The sequence below is a fragment of the Anastrepha obliqua genome, chromosome 6 (assembly GCF_027943255.1).
Source record: "Anastrepha obliqua isolate idAnaObli1 chromosome 6, idAnaObli1_1.0, whole genome shotgun sequence".
Lineage (NCBI taxonomy): Eukaryota > Metazoa > Arthropoda > Insecta > Diptera > Tephritidae > Anastrepha > Anastrepha obliqua.
Genome location: NC_072897.1, coordinates 74,939,150 through 74,955,453, shown reverse-complemented (window position 1 = coordinate 74,955,453; position 16,304 = coordinate 74,939,150).

Below are 16,304 nucleotides of genomic sequence, written 5' to 3'. Positions count from 1 at the left end.
TTTATTGACATGCATGCTAAAAGGAGTAAATGAAGACAGTAAAAAGAAAAATGGTAATTGACTTTCGGAAGTTAAAAAAGGAGTAAATGAAGACAGTAAAAAGAAAAATGGTAATTGACTTTCGGAAGTTAAATGCGAAACCAACTACTGACAGGTACCCCATTCCGGATACTAACAGTAATTTTGACCAATATGCGAAAGTCTGAAATGTTCACTACTCTGGATTTAAAATCAGGCTTTCATCAAATCATACCAGCAGAAAAGCTTAGGGAAAAAAGGCATTTTCTGTGAACAACGGCAAGTACGAGTTTTGTAGATTTCCGTTTGGCTTGAAAATTGCCCCAGGAATTTTGCAAAGGGCGATTGACGATATTTTAAGGGAAATGCTGTCACATCTACATCGACGGTGTGATTATTTTCTCTAACAACAAGGAACAACATAATAAAGATATAGAAAGAATCCTAACAAGACTTTACGAAGCAAATATGCGGGTTTCAATGGAAAAATCCAAGTTTGTGAGGAAGGAAGTTGAATTTTTAGGTTTTATTGTTTCAAAGGAAGGCATCAAATATGCCCCGATAAGGTCAATGACATAATAAATTATCATAGTCTTAGCACTCTTCGCAGTCTGCGATCGTTTTTAGGATTATAAGGTTATTATAGAAGATTTATTAAAGATTCTATAGTAAAATCCCTCACGAAGTATTTAAAAAATGGCCGCATTGGGGCTTATCAATCAACGATGCATTGTTGTCTTTTGAGAAAGTACAAAAGATTTTGTCCTTGCAGGACGTGCTTCTCCTGCATTCTGATTATAATCAACTTTTTGATCTGACAACAGATACGTCAGCACATCTATTGGAGCAAAATTATCGCAGGGAGGTAGACCAATTACCATGATTTTGAGAACGTTATCATCTGCCTAAAAAGCATTATGCAACTAATGAAAGAGAACTTTTAGCAACTATGTGGGCCCTTCAAAAACTTCGAAATTATTTGTATGGGTTAAGCATATGAATATGTTTACGGACCATCAACCCCTAACCTTTGCTGTTTCGGATAAGAATGCAAAAATAAAGATTAAGCATTCGAGAGTATTTGTTGAGGAATTTTCACATACGTTTTTTTTTCAAACCCAGTAAGGATAATTTTGTTGCCGATGCCTTGTCCCGGCAGCACATAAATGCTGTAGAGCATTCGAATGATCCGTCACGATGCATAGTGAAGAGCCTTTATCGAAAGTAATTCTAGCAGTCCAACCCCAGTGAACTCATGCCGGAACCAAATAATCCTAGAAAAATGAAATACCTCAGGAAAATTTACGAAAATTATTTTAGAATTAAGGATAAGAAATCAAATTACTTTTACAGACATTGCTGGATATTATGGCGTTAGTCAATTCAATTCTGACGTTCTAAACGCTATTCATAGCGATTTACCGACTTTAGACAAAATTCAAAATAAAATTGTAAGGAAATTCCCATCACTAAAATTTCGCTATACTGCGAGGATAGATGACATTTTTAACGAGGACGACCAGATTGGAATTCTTATGATGGAGCACACTAGAGCCCACCGTTCTGTCCGGGAAAACTTAAAGCAAGTCTTAAATGATTACTATTTTCCAAACATGCACAAAAAGTTAAAAGAAATTACTTAAAATTATAGAAAGTGTAAAGGGAAAAAGTACCAACGACATCGGGTTAATTCAGAACTAGGAAAGACCCCGGTACCCTCCCGCCATGGGAAAATGTTGACTATGGATATCTATTCCACTGTTAAACATAATTTTTTAGCCTGTGTAGACAAATTCTCAAAATTTTCCATTGTTACTCAAATTAAATCGAGGGCCATTGTCGATGTCAAACAGGCTTTACTACTTATCCTAAATTGCTTCAAAAATCCAAAAAATATTACATTCGATAATGAAAAATCGCTTAATTCACCATTTTGGCGGAGATATTTTTACAACTTCTCCTTTCCATAGCACAACCAAAGGGCAAGAAAGATTCCATAGCACTCTTACGGAAATTGCTAGATGCACTAAATTAGAACAGGCAATAAACGACACTGACGAACTAATCCTTCTTGCCACTTCAAAATATAATAGATCTATTCACTCAGTAACTAGATGGAAACCAATCGAGTTAATTTCTTCCATGCTCACTAATCTTCTAACAGAAATTAAAGCAAAATTAATAAAAGCTCAGGAAAGTAAGTTGAAAATACTCAATAAGGATAAAGTAATCCAGGAATAAGGTCTACGTGAAAACTAACAAAAGAATAGGATATAAGTTTTGTAAAGTTTTTATAGAAAAAACGGTACAAAAGGATTTAGGTTCCACCGTTCTAATAGACAATTAGAAGGTTTATGAATGCAACCTGAAATAATAAATTTTTGTTTTTTACTTTTCTTGACAGATTTTTATTGCTACTGTTAAGTCAGGGATTGTATAGCAAAATAACTGATTTTATTTTTCAAAATCCAACTATAAATCGATAACAGACGGAAAGGTAGCAATTTGGAAAAGCTATGACTATATGACGCACTGTGCGAACTTAAAACCTTCGAAGACGCTGAATTGGAGGCATTGCTCAGTGAGGATCCATGTCAAACGCAAGAAGAGCTTGCTTCAGTATTATTAGTTACCCGCGAATCCATTTCCAAGCGATTGCATGCTTTGGGAATGATTCAGAAACAGGGGACTTGGGTTCCTTATGAGTTAAAGCCAAGGGATGTTGAACGTCGTTTTTCTGCCTGTGAACAACTGCTCCAGCGGCAAAAAAGGAAGGATTTTCTTCATCGTATCGTGACGGGTGATGAAAAATGGAAAAGAAGAAAAGAAAGTCATGGGAACTGTCCGGTAATGCTTCTTCGTCGTCGCCTCGGCCGAATATTCACGATGCGAAAGTTATTCTATGTATTTGGTTGGACCAAGTTGGTGTTATTTATTATGAACTGTTAAAACCAAGCGAAACCATCACTGGGATAGGTATCGACTTCAATTCATGCGATTGAGCCGAGCACTGCGCGAGAAGCGGCCGCAATACGCAGAGAGGCATGAAAAAGTGATACTACAGCATGAAAACGCTCGGCCTCACGTTGCCAAACCCGCTAACACCTACCTGGAAACACTGAAATAGGAAGTCCTACTCCACCCGCCATATTTGAGATCTACCAGAAAGATGGGAAAAAGTAGTAGCCAGCGATGGGCAATACTTTCAATGATTCACTTGTAACCATTTCTTCAGAATAAAGTTGTATTTTCATCAAAAAAACAGCGAGAACATAGTTTCGCACCTAATACATATACATATATCGAATATTGTTACGTATGATGAGATCATCTATTTAGGAGACTTAAATTTAAGTAATTTATACTTGTTACACCATAGTAAAAATCTGTTGCCTACCAATCTTAAGTCAGATATCGATATTTTAGTGGTCAGTACACTACTCTCGAATAATCTCAGACAGTGTAACTCCGTTTTAAATGATAATGGTAAAATTCTAGATCTTATATTTGCGTCAAATGATTTTAAAATTTCTTGTGAAGAATGTGATGAGCCCATATCAAAAAATACTTTTGCACCATACAGCATTACTCCTTCGTTTTGAATTCTATGATTTTGATACTAACGTAGATATCCAAACTCAGGATGATAACTACTCAAAAGTGAATCATGCGGCTATTAACGCGTTTCTCAGTAAAATCCCATTAACTACTATATTATGAGATTTTTTGTTGGAAGCTCACATTTGCAGTATCCAACGGGGTCCCTTTGAAACGAGTCGAGTTGCGTAATAAACCATCATAGTTTAATACAAAATTGTCGACTATGAAAACTATGACTTTAAATCAAGCAAATCTGAAATCGATCACATATATATATATTTTTTTTTTTTTTTTTTAAAAACCTTTATTTTGTATTCTGTCGATACTTACATTTTACAAATATTTGGTTACATTTAAGAGTGGCTTTGATTTTAGTATTAAAGGAATATTTCCAGTGAAATATCCTTTCTAATAAATAATTCAATGTTTTATAGATAGCTCTTGGGCGAGCTGAATTGGTGTTTTTCTTTTCAACCTTAAAAAGACACATGATGGTGACATGAGGGTAGAGGCCAGTTCATTTGGGTGCGATTGAAGTCGATTTCGGTATTTACTGGTTACATTTTGTATTTCCTCTTTTATTGAAGGGATGTCTAAGTCCCGATGAATTTGGGCATTTGTCACGTACCACGGAGCGTTGACTAGGGTGCGTAGAGTCTTGGATTGGAAACGCTACAGGATTTCCAAGTTTAAATTTGACGCAGTACCCCACAGTTGGATTCCGTAAGTCCAGACTGGTTTTATCACAGATTTGTAGAGGATAAGTTTGTTGTCCATTGAGAGGCTGGATTTGCGGTTTAGCAGCCAGTACATATTACGAAATATTAAACCTAGAGCTTTCCTTTTTGTAAAGATATGCGTTTTCCACGTAAGCCGTTTATCCAAATGAATGCCTAGATATTTAGCACTATCACATTGCGGAATTGGAATACGGTTTAAGTTGATTTGTGGGCAGGTGGTTCTTTTTGTGGTAAAGGTTACGTGTTGAGATTTTTATTCGTTTACTTTCAACCGCCAGCTCCGGAGCCATTTGGAGATTTTATTTATGCTTATTTGGAGCATATAAGAGGCTTCTACGGGATCCACTGCTGTCGCCAAAATAGCGGTGTCATCGGCAAAAGTGCCAGTTAGTACACCTTTTGTGGTTGGCAGATCGTATGTAAAAATTAGGTACAGGATTGGACCTAATATACTGCCTTGTGGGACCTCAGCTTTAATTTGTTGGAAATTGGAAATTTCATTTTCGTAATTTACGTAGAACATTCGTTGGTTTAGATATGATTTAAGGAGCAAATAGGTATTTAGTGGTAATTTCTTTTTTATTTTAAAGAGAAGGCCTTAGTGCCACACTCGGTCGAAGGCTTGTGATATGTCCAGAAAAACTGCTGAACAGATTTGTTTTCGGTCGAGCGCTGTTTGTATTTTTTCGACAAGTCTATGGACTTGCTCAATTGTCGAATGCTCATTCCTGAAACCAAACGGATGTTTCGGAATTATTTGTTTGCGTTCGATAAAAACCATTAAACGTTTAAGGAAGATCTTTTCAAAAACTTTTGACAGTATTGGTAGAAGACTGATAGGGCGATAGGATTTCACTTCATCGCCTGGTTTTCCCGTCTTGAGCCCCATTTTAATTTCTGCTACTCTCCATTGAGCTGGGAAAATGTTTCTGGTTAAGCACGCATTAAACAAATGGGTAATGAAATTATATATAGGGTTCAGGAGGTAGTTTTTTGAGAATTTCGGCCGTGATGCAATCATATCCTGGTGCCTTGTGATCTTTTAGCTTTTTAATAGTGCTAACTATTTCACTTTTGGTGAACTTCTTCATCGGTAACTCCATTTGGTAGGGTTCGTTTAAAAAGGCAGCAACAGTGCTGTCAAAACAAAGATCACCTTCAGTATCGTTTGGTGTAAAAATATCTTTTAGATATTTAGAAAAAAGCTCAGATTTCTCGATTGCGGTTTTCGCCCATGAACCATCTTTTTTACGAAGTGGAGGACGGTGCTCTTTTGTAGTACTTAATTTTTTGCTGACTTTCCACAGGGAATAATTGGTGAGGTGTGTTGGTTCAAAACCCCATAGAAACTGACTCATTTCTTTATCGTGTTGCTCTTTCAATAATAATTTTATTTCTTTTGATAATTTGTTAAAACGGCTTTTATATTCAGGAAATCTTGTTTGTTGCCATATTTTTCTTGCCTGGCGTTTCTCTTTCAGTTTGTTTCTTAGGAAGATACCAATGTTTGCATTTCTTTGTGGACGAGTATGAGGACTCACATGAGTGGTGGATGACCACGCTGCATCCTGGATGCATTTTGTTAGATATTCGGTAGCCTCGATTATATCTTCCTCGTTTTTTAGAACAACTTTTATGCCGAGTGTCGACGTCAAAATGGTTTTAAATTGAGTCCAATTTGTACGGCTGTTGGTAAGTTGGCAATTTTGGGGCCTATTTTCGAGTTTATCATTTATTGTGATTATCACTGGCGAATGGTCAGAAGAAAGGTCCAGGCATGATTTACAGGTTATCTGCATGTACGATAGACCTTTGATGACACAAAAATCAACTAGGTCGGGAATCTTTTTTGGGTCTGAAGGCCAATAAGTTGGCTCTTCCGTTGAGAAAACTTTCAAGTTCATTGATGTCGTTGCGTTGTGCAATTCGCGTCCCTTTGTTGTCGTGAGCCGAGAACCCCATAGTGTATTTTTTGCATTATAGTCACCTCCTGCTATAAAGCGTGCTCCCAGGGTTTTAAAAAACTTAACATATTCTTTATTTTTAATTTTGTGTTTAGGTGGACTGTATATTGCAGAAATAAGTAATGCACCGATTGTGTCTTGTACTATGACATTTGTTGCTTGAATTTCATCTGTTCTATAATGTGTAGATTCATAGTGTTTGATTGATTTCTTTATAAGAATAGCAGAGCCTCCGTGAGCGGATCCGTCAGGATGCATTGTGTGATAGAAGTTCTACTGCTATTCTATTGAAAAAACTCTTTTTGGTGAAATGGGTTTCTGATACTAAGAAGATGTCTATATCGTGTTTTTGCAAGAAAATTTTTAACTCATTTGAGTGTTGTGACAGCCCATTTGCATTCCACAAAGCAAGGTTTAAGGGCATGGAATATGGGGCTTTTGGACAAGACTTACTAAAAGGTTTGTCATGGCAGTCATTTGGCTCATTACATCTCTTAATAGCTTCATCATTTCCCGGATTTCGCTGATCAAGGCGTTGTTTTCGTTGGTATTTTGGTTTATTTCATTACTAGCAACTTGTGCATACGATAGCTTCTGTTGGTTAAAATTTAGTTGTACTTGTTGGTGGCTTGGATCATTTTGGGCGCTCTGAGATGGCATTATCTTCTTCCTTAGTGCAGGAAAAGAGGTTGCTTGCAGCTTTTTATGTACCGTGCATCCTGTATAGCTCGCCGGGTGATTACCCTCACACAGTGCACATTTGACGTCTTTGGATCTCGTCTTTCGTTCGCATTCAGATGTTAAATGATCGCCTGCGCACTTAACGCATTTGGCCTGTCTTCGACAACCAGATTTTGTATGGCCATAGTTTTTACATCGCGAACACTGTGGCAGGTCGCGTTTTGGCCGGGGGGTTCAAAAGTAATGCGACTGTGGAGTAAGTTTCTAATATCATAGATTGATTTATTGTTAGGATTTTGCACCATTTCTACGACAAACATTGGAAGTGCTCTTTTATTTTGAGAGTGTTTCATATTCCAAACATTTGTGACAGAGTGACCATATTCCTTTAATGCAAGTTTGATTTCTTCAGGTTCAACTGACGGATGCATATTTCTTAAAATTACTTGAAAACTTCTCTCATTTTTTGGTTTGTATGTGTAAAATTCTGTCTTCTTACTTTCAAGCAATTTAATAATTAATATGTTAGTGAATGCTTCCGGTGTTTTTGGCTGGATTTTTACACGATTTGACCCAATGACTCTTAATTCGTAGTTATTACTTTCAAATTCGTTGAGCGTGTTTAATAACGGGTGAATATTTTCGACTCTGTCTACGAAGATTGGAGGAGGTTTGAGAGGTTTTTCCTTTTCAGGTATTTTATCTGCTTGTGATTCGTTGTTATCATCCATTGAAAGAGCACCGAATTTGTTTTTATTACTTAGCCAATAGCTAAGTTTTTGTTGCTTTGCTTTGCTTACATTTTGCGGGCTACCTAAAGGCCTTTTTGGATTTTTGACTAGGGTCCAATTTTTATCATTTGACGTAGAATTTGCAATATTCGTTTCATTCGGCTTTATTGAACTCATAGAAGAGGAGCGTTGCTTTTGAGTTTCATTTGTCACAATCATAACCTTATTGGTTGTATATGGGTTAATATTCCCTTGACGAGAAGCGCCATCTGCTGGCTGTTTGGTTGATGAATGGTTGGCGTCCGAGCTATGAGGGGGAGTGCGATTTAATGGCATGGCCGAAGCCTGGCAACACCTCTACCAGCTGTGTTTTTGATAACAGCTGTCACTTTTGGGCAAAATAGTGTAAAAACAAAAAACCGCGAACGGGACAAATTGATTATCGATGGTTAGCAAAAACGACAGCTTCTCTTCTCTTCTCTTCTCTTCTTTTTTTTTTTTTTTTTTTTTTTGTTTTTCTTTTTACCGTACAATGATATATTTATATGCACAGCAAAAAGAATAAGGAAAATATGTGTTTTGTAAATCACAAGGCTGATTTATATATATGTATGTACATAAAAAATTACTGATTTTAGTAACACTATACCAATATGGTATCACCACATCACCATATGAGAATGCATAAAAGTCACTTTTAATACAATTGAAAGATGCGGAGCGAAAGCAAAACACGTCTCCCGATGTTGACTAATAGCACTCGAGTGCTCTTTTGAAGTTGAGGACAGAATTTAATATCCTCCACAACTTTCTGTTTAAACAATATATGCTGTCTGTAGAAACGAAGCAAAAATCGAATCCCAAAAATATTTGGCATTTCATTAACTCCAGACGAAAAACGAATGGTTTTCCAAACAGTTTGGAGTATGATAATATGACAGTTCCAACAACACCCAGGACTCATGTGACTTATTTGCAAATTTCATCCAAAAACTGTAATAGTATGACTCTACGCCAGTTTCATCCTTATCCTCTCCACCTTTAGAAACTATAAGTAGTTTTGAAAGTTGTATAGATGGCGTGCAGCTTGCAATTACGAAGCTTATGCTAAGTTTCCACCGCAGCCGCTATCGTGTTCTCTGCCGCTATCGTGTTCTTAGCGCAAACACGAAACAAAACTCCTGTCAAATCCCATACAAAATTAAAACACAACTCCATACCTAAACTCACTTTCAAAGCGTGTTTTGTGGGTTTGCGTCTAATTTAAAGCGTGTTTTGTTGGGTTTGCGTCTAATTTAATTATTAAGTGGTGGCAATGTTGCTCATTTTCCTCATTTATTATTGCATTCTTATCGAAACATGGCAACAATGATTGCAATTTGTCAATATGACATTTGATTGACGGCCGCCGTAGCCGAGTGGGTTGGTGCGTGATCACCATTCGGAATTCACAGAGAGGTCGTTGGTTCGAATCTCGGTGAAAGCAAAATTAATAAAAACATTTTTCTAATAGCGGTCGCCCCTCGGCAGGCAATGGCAAACCTCCGAGTGTATTTCTGCCATGAAAAAAATCTGCTCATAAACATATCATAAAACAAAATGAAATAAATGTATAAAAAAAAAAAATTTTTTTTGTGATTCGAACCAAGGATTTCGGATCGGAAGCCCACATTGCTAGCCGCTGGGCTATCGCGCTGTGCTGTCGCCGCAAAATAATGTATCATAAATCTGCTTACCATACCAAAGACCATACACTTTGCAAACACATTTCGGTGGAAACAGTTGACAGTTCTCCCAAACACAACTCCTGCAAACACGGTGTTTGCTTTTGGTGGAAACGTAATATTAAGCCCAGCACAAAAACAGAGTGACAGGATATTCTTCGCGATTATTTAAGATTTACTGTGATTCCATTTCTTATCCCTTGACTCGGTTATTGAATGAATTATTGGAGGAATATGTATAAAAAATGGGATTTTTATTGCCTATTTACAAATCGGGTAACCGAAATTATGTTTGCAACTACAGACCTGTTGTTAAGCAATGTACTATAGCAAAAATATTTGACTCAATTATTCATTCAAAGTTATTCAATTACTTTAATAAGTTTATCTGTAAGCGCCAACACGGTTTCATGCCCGGAAGATCAGTTGGCTCTAATCTTGTTCTGGCCTCTATTAAATTAATAAACGCATTTAATAACCATGCCCAGCTAGATGTGTTACATACAGACTTCGCAAAGGCGTTTGACAAAGTTTATCACACAATTCTTTTACGCAAGAATTTTTCGCCAGCTTTCTTAATAACAGAAAATTATGTGTGAAAATCGGTTCTATTGTCTTCAAAACTTTAGATGAGGCTTATTCAGGTATTCCGCAAGGAACTCACAGTGGTCCACTGTTATTCAATATTTTTATTAATGACTTACTGACTCATTTTAAGTTTGCTAACTGCGTAATGTTTGCAGATGATGTAAAACTTCTACTTGAAGTAAGTAAACCATCTGACATCAATAATCTGCAGTCAATTATATGTGCGTTTAAGCAATGGTGTACAATAAACCATTTATATTTCAATGTGAAAAAATGTATTCTGATAACTTTTACTAGGAAAACAAACTTTTATCTATGAAATTAAATCAAAGTGTACTAAATCACCGTTACGAAATCTAGATCTAAAGATCTAGGTGTTATTTTTGATGTTATCATTCTCCAATCAGATTGTTTTCATTGTCTCTAAAGCATTCGCAATGATCGGTTTTATTAGAAGAACGCTGCTAACTTCAAAGATCCACAGACGTTGAAATATCAGGTAATTTTCCATAATTTCAGTTTTGCACGATTTTTGCATACAAAAAATTATTCGCGGAATATAACAGAACTATTTATATTTTCTTAGGTATATTGTGCATTCAACAAGTGATTTTAATCGCGGATAGAAGCACGTATTGTTAAAAAATAAAATGGAATCTTCGAACGCGTATAAGAGGCTTTTTTTTGTATTTTTTTTATAAAAAGGGTAAAAATGTAACAACTGCTGCTGCAGAAATAAACATTGCTCACGGAGAGGATACCGAGAGTGTAAGAACTGCGTAAAAGTGGTTTTCAAGATTCCTGAAGTCTTTAACTCCGACGCCTTGCTCGAACTCGTGGAAGTTGAGCCAAATTTGCCAGTCGTTATGATAGCTCAGAGGTTAAGTTTATCGCATGGAACAGTTCACAGGCACCTGGTTCAGTTGAGAAAAGTTTCAAAGTAATGGGTTCCGCATAGACTTTCCGTCGCCAACCTTCAGCAGAGAGTGAATATGTGTTCTCAGCTGCTGCAACGGCTTGAAAATGAAAGTTTTTTGAACCGTATCGTTACTGGTGATGAAAAATGGGTCCTTTACAATAATCCTGTTCGGAAACGCCTATGGTTAGATAAAGATGAAACACCAGAACCGACCCCTAGAGATGACCTTCACCCCAAGAAGATTATCCAGTCTATTTGGTAGGATAAGGCCGGTATTGTTTATTATGAACTTCTGGAACCAAACGAGACGATAAATGCTGATTATTATTCCCATCAGCTATCAAACCTAAATGAGGCTCTTAACAAAAATTGACCGTCTTTAGTGAATAGACGCAAAGTTTTGTTTCACCACGACGACGCAAGATCTCATACCGCAAGGCAAACATTAGGCAAGCTGAACGAGCTCGGATGGGAGCTAATGCCGCATCCACCATACTCTCCGGATATTGCACCTTGTGATTATCACCTTTTCCGTGGACTTCAATCCCATATGAGTAACAAGAACTACTCCTCAAAAGAAGCTATAAAAAGGGATATCGAAACATATTTTGGCTCCAAGGACAAAAAATTGTTTGAGCAGGGAATTAAAAATTTGCCTAAACGTTGGGAAGACATTGTAAATAATGAAGGAAAATATATTATTGATTAATAAATACTTTAAACATCTTTTTTATTAATTTTAGAACCACCTTTAAAAAACGCACGAATTTAGGGACTGACCTGATAGTTTTATATTGCATTAGTGAGAAGTCGCCTAGAGTATTGCTTGTTAATATGGAATCCATATTACGAAATCCATTCTAAGAAAATTGAAAAACCACAGACACATTTTACCAAATTCGCTTTGAATAACATTTACTGGCCAAATGGTCCGCCTCATTATATTAGTAGAGGGAATTGTTAGGTTTACAGTCGTTGTCTAATAGAATACTCTATTTTTCATTAATTTTTGTTTATAATGTTATTAATGGCAATATTAACTGCAATGAGTTGACCAATCTTTTCCAAACTCATATTTCGCCTCATAGTCTTAGAAATAATCGCTTGTTTGTTCAATCAACTTACAAAACTAATTATTCAATGAATGAGCCCGATTATGTAATAACAGGTGGCGCTAAAGTAATCCTCCTATCAGAAAATGCTAATATATAAATTTTGCGATTGGCCCCTAATGTCAGTTCTGTTTTGACATTTGTGTAGTAAACATATGCGAAATACACGTTAATAAACAATGTTACGCTACACTGCTCCAGAACGCGGAATATTGCTGACTATTTATTTGACCAATAATCGGTCGGTGACTTTGGCACAACGTGAATTTCGTCGCAGATTTTCTCGTCGTCCAACGCCTACGCTGCCAGGCGTTTCAGACCCCGGAGTAGCCGTTCTGCAGAGAATATTGCTGCTGTAGCCGAGGATTTCATGGAAGCGCCGTCGACATCGACCGGACGACGTGCCACGCAAATGGGTATCAGTCGACGGTCTTTACAGCGAATTTTGGTACAAGATTTAAAGATGTTTCCGTACAAAGTCCAGACGGTGCATCAGCTGTTAGCTGCTGACCGCCAATCGCGTCTAACATACGCTCAAGCCATCCTTAATCACCACCAAGAGGAAGATGATTTTTCATCAGAAATAATCATGAGTGATGAGGCCCATTTCCATCTTAGCGGGTACGTAAATAAGCAAAATTTACGCTTCTGGGGCACTGCAAATCCGCGTGTAACCCACGAAGAGCCATTACACCCGCTCAAAGTCACTGTATGGTGAGCTGTTTTCGCTGGAGGACTGATCGGACCTTTTTTCTTCGAAGACGTCGTGGGCCAAACGGTTACTGTGAATGGTGAGCGCTACAAAGCAATAATCAACTAGTTCTTCTTGCCGCAACTTGATGAATTGGGATTGGAAAACATGTGGTTCCAACAGGACGGTGCAACGGCACACACTGCACGTGCCACAAACGATATGCTGAAGGATGCATTTCCCGGGCGCCTAATCTCCCGTTTTGGCGATTTGCACTGGCCAGGAAGATGGCCTGATTTGACCGCTCCAGACTTTTTTTGTGGCGCTTTTTGAAGTCGCGGGTTTATGGCAACAAGCCTCAGACTCTTGCAGCTCTTAAAGGCAATATCCGTCAAGAATGTGAGGACCTATCGCCGGAAGTTTTGGCCAAAGTGATAGAAAATGCCATAAAACGGGCTCAAATGGCAATCAACTGTGGCGGCGGCCATTTACATGACATCATATTCTCGAAAAGAGAAGAAGAATCAAAGTTTTTCATTTTTGTTTTAATTACAGCCAAAAAACATCGCAAGGTTACTTTTGCGCCACAGCAATATTATAGATTTTAATGTTAATATGAAGAAACTTAATATTTTTGTCAAATTTAATTAATTATATTAGTCTGTAAGACGTATCTCTTATTATTGAATAAATGAATAAATAATCAGTATTAATATTTTTTACTGCTTTAACTTGTTTTGTTAGTAAACTCACTTTTTTATGTTGCCCACTTTTCATGTTATATTAAAATATTGCAATATTTTAAGTATTTATTTACATTATGTTTTTTGTGTTTATTACTTTATTTTTATTTTATTACATTTGTATTTCAATTTTGAATAATTTCATTTAAATATTAAATTTTGAATTGTTTGCTTATTTATGTATTTTATATTAATTGACCTTATTTTTATTATACATATCGCACTTGTTACGTTAAAGCGTAACAACTCAAAATTTCCAAATTTTAGTTTTTTGCAAGAAAACAATGTACAGTGGTCATCTCTACCCACTGTAAAAATCGTTCAGTGGTTTGTCTAGTCTTTCGTTAAAAAAACCGTTATGACTCTCTTTTTGTTTTCAGAATGACTTCTTTTGTCTCAACTAAAGAGTTAAATTTTTAGTTGTCTCCAAGTGTTTGAACAAATTTGTGTCACATAAAGTGGAACATTTTGAATTGTGCCTATTTACAGCCAAACGGTTTGTTACCACTAAGTGTATAAAAAAATTTCAGGAAAAGAGTAACAACTCAAAAATTTGTTATTTTAGCGCAACTACTAAACAAATAAGAATGAAACAACCGTTATATTGTTTTTAATGATATTTTCGTGCAATTACATATTTTTTTCTTTGTAATATATTATTAATATTTACGGAAACAGTTTTTCGTCTCTACTGAAAATGTTCAGATTTTGAGTTGTTACGCTTTAACGTAACAAGTGCGATATGTACGTGCATAGTGCATACGGGTGATATAAACCTATAGAGCAACCGCGCACTAAACACTAATCTCAATGGTGGCGTGGAAACTGAAAATTTCCAATTGTTGTTTAAAAAATACCCATTCAGTGTTTCGTCCGGTATGGCATTAGTGACGAATGCTAATATATAAAAACACAAATTTTTACAGCGCTCTCACGAGAAAAAGAGTTTCGCATCCAGTCATCTATGCTCAGCAAGTCATTACGATTGTAACAGCGATAACTTCAATCGTCCACGTTTAAAGTGTTTAGTTTTGCTTACTTGTTTGGTTGGGCTTTATTTTTGCTTTAACGCATTTCCATACTTTTACGTTTGTACGAAAAATCTATTTTGTATAGTATATTCGAGAGAATATTATTCAAAATAGGTGAAAAAATTACATGGCAGCATGATTCTCTCAAGGCGCTCAACTGACATAATTTAGAAATATGAAACTTACAACTCTCCATGTTTTCTAAGTTAAGTTGAGTTTAGGATAACTAGAAACATGTGTTGCTGATATGTTAGGTTGGCCTAAGTCATGTAAATTTAAGTCTAGGCCCAGCGGTTTGGGCCTAGTCTGTAGAACACACGTTGTAAACAAATCCATAAACCATCATTTCGTTTCGTTAACATGCGAAACAAAAAAGCGGATGACATCATTGCTCTTGAAGTTACTTACATCTACATTAACCCTAGAACACACACCCAGAAAATACCACGTAAACACACACCCGGGATACGTTTGTACCCGGGACCTTATTTTGCGGTTTTTTTAATGCTTATTCAACCGATTTCTATGATTTTGTTTTTGAAATGTATATTTTAATATATAACAAGTATTTTGTCTTTTGTTTCATTCGAATATTCCTACTGGTTCCAGCGATATGGGCAAATAAAGTCAGGATATGCAACAGTGGATTTTTGTTTTTGTTGTTGTCCTGATAAATGCAAAACAAAATAATATAATTTATAATAATTAATATACTTGTAGAGTAACAACGAATACACATTTTGGTTTTTATTTCATTGAAATATTCTACCTGGTTCAAAAGATATGTGCAAAAAGGTCGCGCAAGGTATGGGTACGTAGGTAGCAAATACACTGGTATAACTGGTTTTTGTATTTTATATGCAGCTGCAAGGGTTGTTTTCACACGAGGTGTTGTTATAAATGCTGCCTGTTGATATTTTCATTATTGTTTTGGTGCTCAAAAGTGTAAGAAGTGAAAATATAAGTGAAAATAAATATAACTGAAACTATAAATAACTGAATACGAAATGACTTCAAGAAGAAACGAATATTTATCAAGTGCAGCATATAATATAGAAGGTAAAAAATGTAAAATAAGCAACAATGTAAACATATACTAATTTTTTTTATTATGCAGGCTAACTGAGGAACAGCGAGAATCATATATACAATCTTTATTTGATGAAATTTGTGACGATGACGCTCCCTATGACTTTGACTCAGAAGATGAAGAACAAATTCAATTCAATGACATTGAAATTGCTGATGACGATGCTGAAGTTTCGCAAAGTGCCGCAGAAGTATTACCTGATTATGCGGACTATGAGGATGATGAAGAAGACGATGAAGAAGAAGAAGTAGAAGAAAATAATGAATTACCTGCTAGTGGCGAAAAATTTGTTGCACGTGATGGTACTGAGTGGATGAAAGAACCAAATGTAAGTCGTCAGGTACTCAGACAAAATATTATAAGAGAACGTTCTGGACCAGCTAGATGCACTGAAATGTTGTCAATAGAGCAAACATTCAAATGTTTCATGAACGTTGAAATGGCTGATATAATTATGCGCCACACAAATAAGCTAGCAAAAGAAACTTATAATGCTTACAACAATGCGCATCCAAACACAACTCCTAAGTCATGGACGCCTGTGTCAATAACAGAGCTGTATGCATTTTTTGGCATACTTATTATGACTGGTGCGAACCATAGCAATGGAGAACATGTTCGAGATTTATGGAGCGTCAAAAACTATGCTTTATATCGCGCCACAATGGGAGT